This window comes from Balaenoptera ricei, chromosome 5 (genome assembly GCF_028023285.1).
Source record: "Balaenoptera ricei isolate mBalRic1 chromosome 5, mBalRic1.hap2, whole genome shotgun sequence".
Classification (NCBI taxonomy): Eukaryota; Metazoa; Chordata; class Mammalia; order Artiodactyla; family Balaenopteridae; genus Balaenoptera; species Balaenoptera ricei.
In genome coordinates this window covers 76,276,957-76,287,760 of record NC_082643.1, presented here as the reverse complement: position 1 = coordinate 76,287,760, position 10,804 = coordinate 76,276,957, and positions in this window count along the sequence as shown.

The window sequence follows — 10,804 nt, the reverse complement described above, 5'->3', positions numbered from 1 at the left end:
GAGAATCTGCCTGCCAATGCAGGGGACACGGGTTCGAGCCCTGGTCTGGGAAGATCCCACATGCCGCGGAGCAACTGGGCCCGTGAGCCACAATTACTGAGCCTGCGCGTCTGGAGCCTGTGCTCCGCAACAAAAGAGGCCACGATAGTGAGAGACCCGCGCACCGCGATGAAGAGTGGCCCCCGCTCGCCGCAACTGGAGAAAGCCCATGCACAGAAACGAAGACCCAACACAGCCAAAAATAAATAAATAAATAAATAAATTTATTTAAAAAAAAAAAAAAACTTTCATGATCAAGCAGAATCTTCAAAGTTGATTTTTGGACACCAGTCCGTCTTCTCCCCGGATTGCTTCCTGAATAAAGCAACTTTTCCTTTCCAACCAGCACTTTCCTCTCTTGAGTATTGGCATTCCAGCGGCGAGCAGCAGAACCTGAGTTCGGTAACACCACCACCTTCCTCCTGGGAGAAGAAGCTGGAGATGGAGTTAATAATTGATCATGCCTATATAATGAAGCCTCCATGAAAATCCCTGAACTGTGGGCTTTGGAAAGCTGCCGGATTGGTGAACGAACTCACGTGCTGGGAGGGCAGTGCAACCCAAATCCATGGGGACAGAACCTCCTACACTTGGGACCCTTCTGGACTTTCCTGATGTCTCTTCATCTGGCTGTTCATCTATATCCTTTATTATATGATAAACCGGTAAACACATTTCCCTGAGTTCTGTGAGCTGTTCTAGCAAAGGATCAAACCTGAGGTGGTGATTATAGGAATGCTGATTTATAGCCAGCCAGTCAGAAGAGTAGGTAGGTGACAACCTGGGACTTGCAATTGGCGTCTGAAGTGGGGGCAGCACCATGAGCCTGAGCCCGTAACTTGTGGGATCAGATGGATAGTGTCAGACTGAACTGAACTGTAGGACACCCAGTTGGTGTCCGCTGAATATCGCAGCATTGCTTGGTGTAGGAAAATCCACACATCTGGCCTCTTAAGTATTATGAGTGTGAGTAAAGGAAGAAATAAGTGTTTGTTTTCCTTTCAGTGGACACGGTTAAGTAATGGCATAGGTAAATAACATATCCAGAGTACAATACAAAAGAATGAGGAGGTTCTGTGATGTACTGACATGGAAAAATCTTTGAGATATAAGATTAAGAGAGAAGCCGATGTATGGTTGCATGTCTGTGTATAGATTTGTTAGCTACCCTGGGGACTAAGGTGAGGGTAATTTCATTATGTACCATTTTATAAATCATGAATTTTCCATCATGCATTATACTACTGATGTATACATTATAGGCAAATAAAATTTAATAAAAGTAATATAAACATTAAAAAAAAAAAGTTGTCAGCCAAGATCCTCGAGAGTTATCAGTCTAAACAGGCGATTTGTCAACAAAGGTTTGGTTTTTTTTAAACTTCTTATGGTGAGTTTTGAACATACATAAAAATAGAATAGTATGATGAACCTCCATATTATTATCACCCAGCCCTCATTAATCCTCCACCATGGCTACCCCAGTCTACTTTCACCTCTATTTACTTTTTCTTCCAGTTTAAATAATTCACATTATTCTATACCACTAAGTAAAAATCACATTGTGTTTCTAAAAGATAAGGATCCTTTTTAAGATCAGTATTAAAAAATTAACAGTAATTAACATAGGTCTTTTAGACTGGGTGTCTAGAAGTGATTGACTAACAGTAACGCTCTGACATGAAAAAGGCGTAACACAATTTTATAACAATAAGCATAACATGAGGGAAAGGGAAAATTCTAGTGTTTTTCAGTAAAAGGAAGACTTTTTCCCCTGTGTTGCTGCCCTCAGAGAAAGACACAGAGACCACCACCCTTTAGGGAAAGAGGTAGGGAAGATTTTGCCTTCCCACTTCACTTTCTCCCTCCTAAAGGAGATAGTGTATCCAAGGATTTTTTCGTTGAAAACATGGAGAGTGGGGGACTTTGGCAGTCTTACCGGAAACAGAGAGGGGTTAGGTCAGTGCTTCAAAGGAAGGGAGTGCTGTTAACCAAAGATGGAGATAAATAACATTAGAACCACTGTTCTTATTAAACTGCCTTTAAAACTATAGATATTTCCAAATAATTAAATAGTGGAATTCAGGTCAATTTATTCCCAATTTTTAAAAAATGATAGCCTTTAAAAAGAAAACAGTAGTTTATAGTATTTTTTTCATTTAAATTATTTAAATTTGGAGCTCTACAATTATTTATTCCTAGACTTCCAAGAGTAATAGGCCATTTCATTTAAATAACAAACCACAAACCCTCAAGACAAAGAAATGAAACTTGCAGTGATCCAGATTAAAATGGGTATCTTTTTTTGTCATTAACTCATAAAAAATACAGTTGTATATGCAGGTTTCTCTGTTCTGAAATAATGGTCCTTGATACTGTGAATTATCACGTTCATGTTTTACAGTTCCATTTAGTAATATACAAAGTATATAGTTCATCTTTTGAGGTATTTAGAAATTACCTTTTACCCCTTTGTCTGAAAGGCTAAAAACTTCCCTTTAGGGCTTACTGTATTATTAGACTTATTTTGAATGAAGTTTTTAGTATGAACTTTATATTTTCCTTTCCTGAGGATGATCTTCAATTTCCAAATAAAAGCAGAACATTTCTTACAAAAATATTGGAACAGTTTTTAGAAAAATAATTTGGGCTCTGATATTTTTAGTTATATGGATATATTGCTGGGAATAAAATATTCTTTCAAAGTGAGTAATTAAACATTTACCCTTATAATTAGAACCTACCAGAGGACTTTTTTTCTTTTTTTTTCTTAACAGAAAGAATATTAACTTACTGTGGTAAAAATCAAAGAATCTGTAAGGTTTATTACAACTCCATTTGAACTTTTATGTTCATTATACTTGCTCTAAAGTGGTTTTGTGCAGCTATAATTAACTATACATATTTATATAGTACTGATATGCTTTTTTAAATATTTATTTATTTGTTTATTTATTTATTTATTTGGCTGTGCTGGGTCTTAGTTGCAGCATGTGAGATCTTTGTTGCGGCATGCAAGATCTTCGCTGCCGCATACAGGCTGTTAGCTGCGGTATGTGGGATCTAGTTCCCTGACCAGGGATTGAACCCTGGCCCCCTGCGTTGGGAGCACAGAGGCTTAACCACTGGACCACCAGGGAAGTCCCTGAAATGCTTTTGATAACATCCATATCTTTTAACCTTTCTATAATAAAATGCACAAGCAACTTTGAAGTTAGTTTATAAAATCATTCCTACTCTTTTCTATATAATGGTAGTTATCAGATTCTCAAATTTTAAAACGTTAGAATCTTATTTTAATTGCAGTACAAGCAAAGTGCCCCTTGGTGGCAAGTTTTTGGAAAAATAATTCTATTGGCTCTCATTTTGCCTGTAATAAAAAGCCATGGGCAAGGGGTGGAGGGAAACATTGCTTGACTTTTGATTTTACTTCCAGTGGTTTTTACATTAAACATCCAATCAAGGATATAAAGGGCTTCTTACTAATGATTTCTACCTTTTAATGTTAAAAAAAGTTTTTAGACCATTTTCATTGGTTAATAATCACTATTAGTTTCCAAGGTGCCTAAGTGAGCTAATGAATTTTTCCATTATATTTATGAAACAAGTAGACTTTTTATCTCTGCTTTATGACTGAGAAACCGAATTTCCACAGACAGGTCAGCAGGAATTCCTGACTGATAATTTGTGAAGGAAATCATTAGAGCCCTCATTCAGCCCACGTTCACTGAGTGAGTGCGCATTTTTATAGTCTAAGTAAACAGTCTTATGACAGCTTATGGATGTTCTTTGGGATACCATCATAATTTGGGTATCATAAGATTAGTTCTTTCTTTTTTAAATTTTGTAGAATAGGGACTTCCCTGGTGGTCCAGTGGGTAAGATTCTGCGCTCCCAATGCAGGGGGCCCAGGTTCGATCCCTGGTCAGGGAACTAGATCCCGCATGCATGCCACAACTAAAAAGAGTCCACATGCCACAATTAAGAAGTCAGCATGCGGCAACTAAAGATCCTGCATGCTGCAACTAAACCCAGTGCAGCCAAAGTAAATAAATACATATTTTTAAATAAAACAAAACTTTATAGGATAAATGATTCGATACTTAGGAGATGCCTCATACATGTGCTGTTTGTCCGACCTTAAGGAGGTCATCTTGGACACTCTTACATGTCTTCAAAGTTTTGAGCAAGGATAAGAGGAGGTAGATACTCTTCTCCTATAAGTGAACTGTTTTTGGTTGTCATAGGATTCTCTTATAAATGGATCTCCTAACTACCATGCCAAGAAAAAAGTATTGCATATTAATTACACCAAATACCCTTTTTTTTTTAACCTTGAAATAATACGTATCACTCACAGACATCAGTAGAACACTGGTTAGTTATTTTAGTGTCATTTCCATATAATCTTTTAGTTAAGACTGTGTAGCCCATCCCCTATATTTTCACTGTTTATTCTTACCATTAAATGGAATATAAAAAAGCCCTTTGAAAAATGCAAAATTAATTTGGGTTGTAATGAACCACTTTGTAAATCTGGTTGTAAATCACAGTGCAAAGTCACGTAGAATCTTTTGAGGATTTTTTGTTTGGTTTTGGTTTTTATTGTTGCTATTGATGTTGATCAAGGCTCTTAAAAAGAAACAGATGGCCAGGATCCCAGGTTTTCAACTCAGTATTTACTGTAACCCAAGGAAAATAAACTGAAGGGATAATGCCACAAACACCAGTGTATTTAGGTTTCCTAACGAGAATAGGAACTGGCCTGTGACAGGACTGTCAGGAGCAGTGGGAAGACTGAACTGAGATAGAAGGTTCCCCTAAAGACATTCAAGTTCAAGGTAAGACAATGTTCTAAGCACTGCCAGTCTCACACTGTGGACCCAACCTAGCTATCGGCCACCAGCTTGTGGTCTCTTCCTGGGCCAGTTCACACTGTTAACAGTAACGGGTTCTGTACTAGACCCTTTTGACTTCCGGGCCTGGTGAGTTGGGCTGGATTACATTAACCCCAAGGACTCATTCCTTTTGCTGACAAAAACAGGTTTAAAGATCTTCTCTATCTCTTTCCTTTGTGCTCCATCCTTGTCACAGGCCTTGTCCCAACTCAGATGCCTTTTGTAAGAGAAAATACCTAGGTTTGAACCCTATAATGCTTCAATCTTCTTCATACTCTCTTGCCAATAATTCTCAATTTTGACCAGAGAGGGGAGGGGAAGGGAAAGGAGAGTAGGCACCTCTTAAGTAAGGAGAGATCCTCAGGCCCCTGTGGCCTAAGGCTTAGTTAGTGACTCCATGACACCTTTCCTCTCTATACTCTGAGGTAGAGAAAGACAAATCCAGAAGAAAGTACTTCTCTCTAAGCCTAGAGCTCAGCTTAGGTGAAAAGCCCAGCAGCACACTTGGAAGGCCAATGGGCGAAACATCATTCCACAGGCAGTCCTACTTTTTCCCTCTTCCTCACCTTATCCTTGTCTTTATTTCCTTTTTCTCCAAGCACCTTGACATCATTTGAACCTTTCTTTTGGCAGTGTCCTCAACACTTGCCCCATGGTCCTGCTGTATCCACCTGGCAAAACCTTAACCTCTAATCTAAAATGATACCTAATACCTCCCCAGCTTCTCTTTCACAGCACACTATTTTTCCTTTACACTTTTTATTAGTGTTGTTCAAATCTCGTATATTCTTTCTTACTTCTCATCTGCTTTTACTATTATTCAGAAAGGTATGTCAGAGTCTCTGACTGTGATAACAAATTTGTCAATTTCTCCTGGTAATCCTCTCAATTTTTGCCTTATGTATTTTAAGGCTATATTATTAGGTGTAGGCAACTTTAGAATTTTATCTTCCAGTTGAACATTTTATATCATGGCCCTCTAACTCTAGAAAACAACTTTTGCTTTAAAATCTGTTTTGTTTGATTTTAATCAAGTACACCAGGTTTCTTTTGCTTAGTTTTTGCCTGATGTGTCTTTTCCCACTCCTGTTCTTTATGCTTTAGATGTGTCTCTTATAAACAGTTATTCTGGATTGTTCTATTGTCAGCTCAATCAAGCTGGGAACTACATTTTCCCAGAATTTCCTTTTCTGGGTTAGACTTGGCTCCCAAAAGGAATTTGTGTGAGAATTGACAGGTAGATGTGAAGGAGTGGCCTTTACTTTGAAGGTTTGTAGACAGGGTGATGAGTAACTGCAACAGATGCCCAGCAGGGTCCAGCGTGTTTTTCTCTTTGTGCGTCTTACAGCTCTTCCTCCTGAAGGCTGCTCCAGGTCGGCCTCCACTGCTTGGCTGTGGACCGAGAGATGGTAGACTCACAGGGGCAATAACTTCCCATAGAACTCTCCACAAATTCCTCTTCCATATCCACTTCGCGATAGATGGGATATACTAGTCAGTATCTTTGATTATCTATCTCCCCTTTCTGGATATTGAGGTCTCCGCCTCCTCCCACAATTGTATAAAATCTACTTTCAATATAAATTCCTTGTCTCATAACACAAAGTTCTGCTTCCCTGACTGAAACTTGACTAGCAATAATATATAGCTAAACTTTTAAAAATGGTTCGATAACTTTGTTTTTTAACTGCATAGTTTAGTCCACTTATAATTACTGTTATTACTGACATATGTGGGTTTATTTCTAGAGTCTTATTTTGTGCTATTTGTTCTGCCTTTTCTGTTTCTTTTTGCCTCCTTTCTTGCTTGTGTCTTTGTGTGGTTTTTTCCCTTAGATTTTTTTTTTTTCAACCTATTTTTCCCACTCTACCATTTTGGAATTTATACACACTTGCTGCCTTTTTTTTTTTCCCCATTAAACTTTAGAAATTCGAGCATGCAACAACGTTTTGGGTTAAAAGGATTTAAATTTGCTTCTGCCAGGTGTCTTGGGGCATAACACACTGGGACCACTTTAAACTCAATTCTTAGCTCTAGATTTTTTTTCCCCACGCAGGAAGTGTAAATTTAGGGCACAAATGTTATGAATACTGGCTTGTGGTTATGAATTCTTAGGGAAAATTTTTCTTCCCTCCACCTGGCACCAAGGTAGAAAAAGGCAACTTTCCTAGCTGTCTCTAGACTTCAAATGCAGTTGTTTGTTATGCAAACTTCTGTTAGATTCCCCTCCTTGGGTGGGGCCTCTTCTTTACCTCCTGCCTTCAGTGTCCTGTTCTGGCTCCCCCCCCCTTACCCTAAGTTTACCAGGAGCTGGAATAGATTACCTGTGTGTATTCACTCATCCTGAAAATTCTTTACATTTTGCCATTTTGGGGTTGCTAAATTTTAAGGTGTGTGTGAGGGGGGGAATTTTTTTTTCCTGTTTAACATGATTTTTTTAGGTTGATTTGAGAACTAGTCAGCATTAACAAGAGAAAAATGAAAAAAAGTTTCCTTTGGTGGTGTTGCATTCTGAAAAATCTGAAGGACCCAAAGCCTCCTTCCCAGATAGATGGAAACTAAAGGCTCCTTTATTGCCAGTCCAAGATAATGAGAGGCAGGAGATAGCGAAAGATCTGGGAGAAGGGATGAATAGAGAGGGAAAGTGATGGTGGAGAGGTAGAATCTGTGCTATGATAGGATAAAAGACTCCATGGGAAAAGTAAATAAAGGCTTTGCCACATACTCTGGGCTCTTTTTTATTCAGGATGTCTCTGGTTTTCCTTTTGGTGATGGATTCAGGTGACATACTAGCTCACATGTTAAAACATAATCAAGGAGTTACAAATACATACAACATCAGGAGTAATGTCAAAAAGTCCACACACGGTGGTTCCAATCTTTACAGACATTCTTTTAATTTCCTTGGGCCTCAATTTCCTCATTTGTAGAATATGGCCAGTAGAGGATTATTTTGAGGATTGTTTGAGGTGAACATATTTGTACACTGTGAAGTTTTGTACAAATAGCTACATTTTATATTATGCTTCTCATTTTACCTTAGGAGATTCTGGGACTCCTGGAATTTAAAGAACTTCCTTCAAAATCCTACTTGATGAGTCAGTGTTGATTAAAATTTATGTTGCCATGTTTTTTTTTTTAATTTTATTTATTTATTTATTTATTTATTTATTTATTTATGGCTGTGTTGGGTCTTCGTTTCTGTGTGAGGGCTTTCTCTAGTTGCGGCAAGTGGGGACCACTCTTCATCGCGGTGCGCGGGCCTCTCACTATCGTGGCCTCTCCCGTTGCGGAGCACAGGCTCCAGACGCGCAGGCTCAGCAATTGTGGCTCACGGGCTTAGTCGCTCCGCGGCATGTGGGATCTTCCCAGACCAGGGCTCGAACCCGTGTCCCCTGCATTGGCAGGCAGATTCTCAACCACTGCGCCACCAGGGAAGCCCAAGGTTGCCATGTTTTAAGTCAGCACCTTTCAGGGCAAAAAAGAAACTCTGGATCCTTTAAGAGAATGTTGTTCTTTTTCCCTTATTAAAGTACAAAGCCTTATGTTGACAGGTGGATTTTTTTTTTTTTAAACTCTCACAATTCCAGGGACATAAAAGTTTATGCAAGGGACAGAAAGCAAAAGTGCTATTACTTGGCAAAGTCAGATCAGCCTCTGTAATTGTAAGAGTTCTCTCCAGAAGTACTTCTTCAAAATCAGTAAATGATTGAAAGTCCTCTCCAAAACATGCTCTTTCTAAACGATCCCAAATGAATTCTTAAGAAGGATGCAAAAATAGTCTAAGAAATGCTCGAAACTAAATTTATCTGTTAATGTGCAGAGAATGATGCCCAGAATTACAATTCTGTTTTCTTTAGATACGGGTATGACCTGAGACACATAGGAAGTAGCAGAGATAAGATCACTGGAAAGCAGTACAGCACAGCCAGGATCTAGGGGTCTGAGGTCGGACAGACCTGGTTTCAGTCACTTCTTAGCTGTGTGATCTCTGTTTCTCCTGTAAAATGGAGATACTAATATCCTATCCATTGTGAAATGATCAAATGAGCTCAAGCATATAGAGTGTTTAGCATACTACTTCACATAACGGGCTCAAAACATTGTGGCTGTCATCGTCGTCATCTGTAATTTAGGACAATTCTGTGGAGTGCTATGTTGAATAAATTGAATAGTTGTTAACATAATTTCCCACTTATTTATATCCCAAATAGTCAGAAAATAACTATAATTATTTTCCAGGTACTGTTTAGTAATAATTGATGTTTGTAACAATGACCGCCTCCCATTTTCTCCCCTACCCAGGTACTGTAAAATTTTGAATTGTCACTAAATTTTGGAGATTACATGATATTGTGATATAATGGTAAGAGAACAGAATAAAGCTCAGAACCCAGGTTTTAGTACTAACTACTTCATACAGATCTATGACCTTGGGTAATACATTTAACCACTTTTGAAGAACAGAGAGTAATATAGGATCCAAATCACTAATGTATGTACGACAGGACTGACTGGGTTTTCTTCCCTACCACTTGCTTCCTTTTTTCTAGAATGTTGAATTCTAAAGCCTACATTAATAGAAGGGTTAAGGTTTTTTTGTTTTTTGTGTTTTTGTTGTTAGTTAATTTTCCCAAATAAAGTTCATCATTTTTTTTTTCTTCTGTAGAAGAGTGTTTTTAAAATGTTACCTAAGGCAGTGAAGGAGAACAAGTATCAGTGCAATGAGGAAAGATCTAATTGCAGTAGATATTTTATCTGGGAATCTGCCCCCGTGAGGACTACCCCCCCACCTCAAGCATACTCAAGTTTTGAAACCTGATCACTATGAAAAGCAGAACCACTTGGAGCAGAGAAAGACTGACAACATCCCTTGAAGGCAAGACCCAGGAAAAACTGGAGCTGAGACTTTAAGGAAAGAGTGAATGTATCAAGAGGACTAAGAGGGACTTCCCTGGTGGCGCAGTGGTTAAGAATCCACCTGCCAATGCAGGGGACTCGGGTTCAAGCCCTGGTCTGGGAAGATCCCACATGCCATGGAGCAACTAAGCCCGTGCACCACAACTACTGAGTCTGTGCTCTAGAGCCCGTGAGCCACAACTACTGAGCCCGCATGCCACAACTACTGAAGGCTGCGCACCTAGAGCCCGTGCTCTGCAACAAGAGAAGCCACCGCAATGAGAAGCCCGCACACCGCAATGAAGAGTAGCCCCCGCTCACCGCAACTAGATAAAGCCCGCGTGCAGCAACGAAGACCCAACACAGCCAAGAGACTGCATGTGTGTATGGAGCGGCACTGTCCAATAGGAATATAATGCAAGGCACACATGCAAGCCACATATATAATTTAAAATGTTCTAGTAGTTGGGAATTCCGTGGTGGTCCAGTGGCTGAGACTTCCTGCTCCCAATGCAGGGGGCCTGGGTTCGATCCCTGGTCAGGGAACTAGATCCCACATACATGCCACAACTAAGAGTTTGCATGCCACAACTAAAGATCCTGCATGCCACAATGAAGATCCCGCATGCCACAACTAAGACGGGGTGCAGCCTAAATAAATAAATATTAAAAAAAATAATAATAATAAAAATAAATGTTCTAGTAGCATATTAAAACAGTAAAAAGAAACAGGTGAAATTAATTTTTGTAATATGTTTTATTTAACCCACTATATCTAAAACATTATCAACAGTTATTAATTATTAATAATTTTACATTCTTTTTTTCATATTAAGCCTTCAATATATATTTTATTCTTACAGCACATCTCAATTCAGACTAGCCATATATCAAAGGCTCACTCTCCACATATGACTACTGGTTAGTGTATTCAACAACACAGATATGGAACGTATGAAGGAGATTGT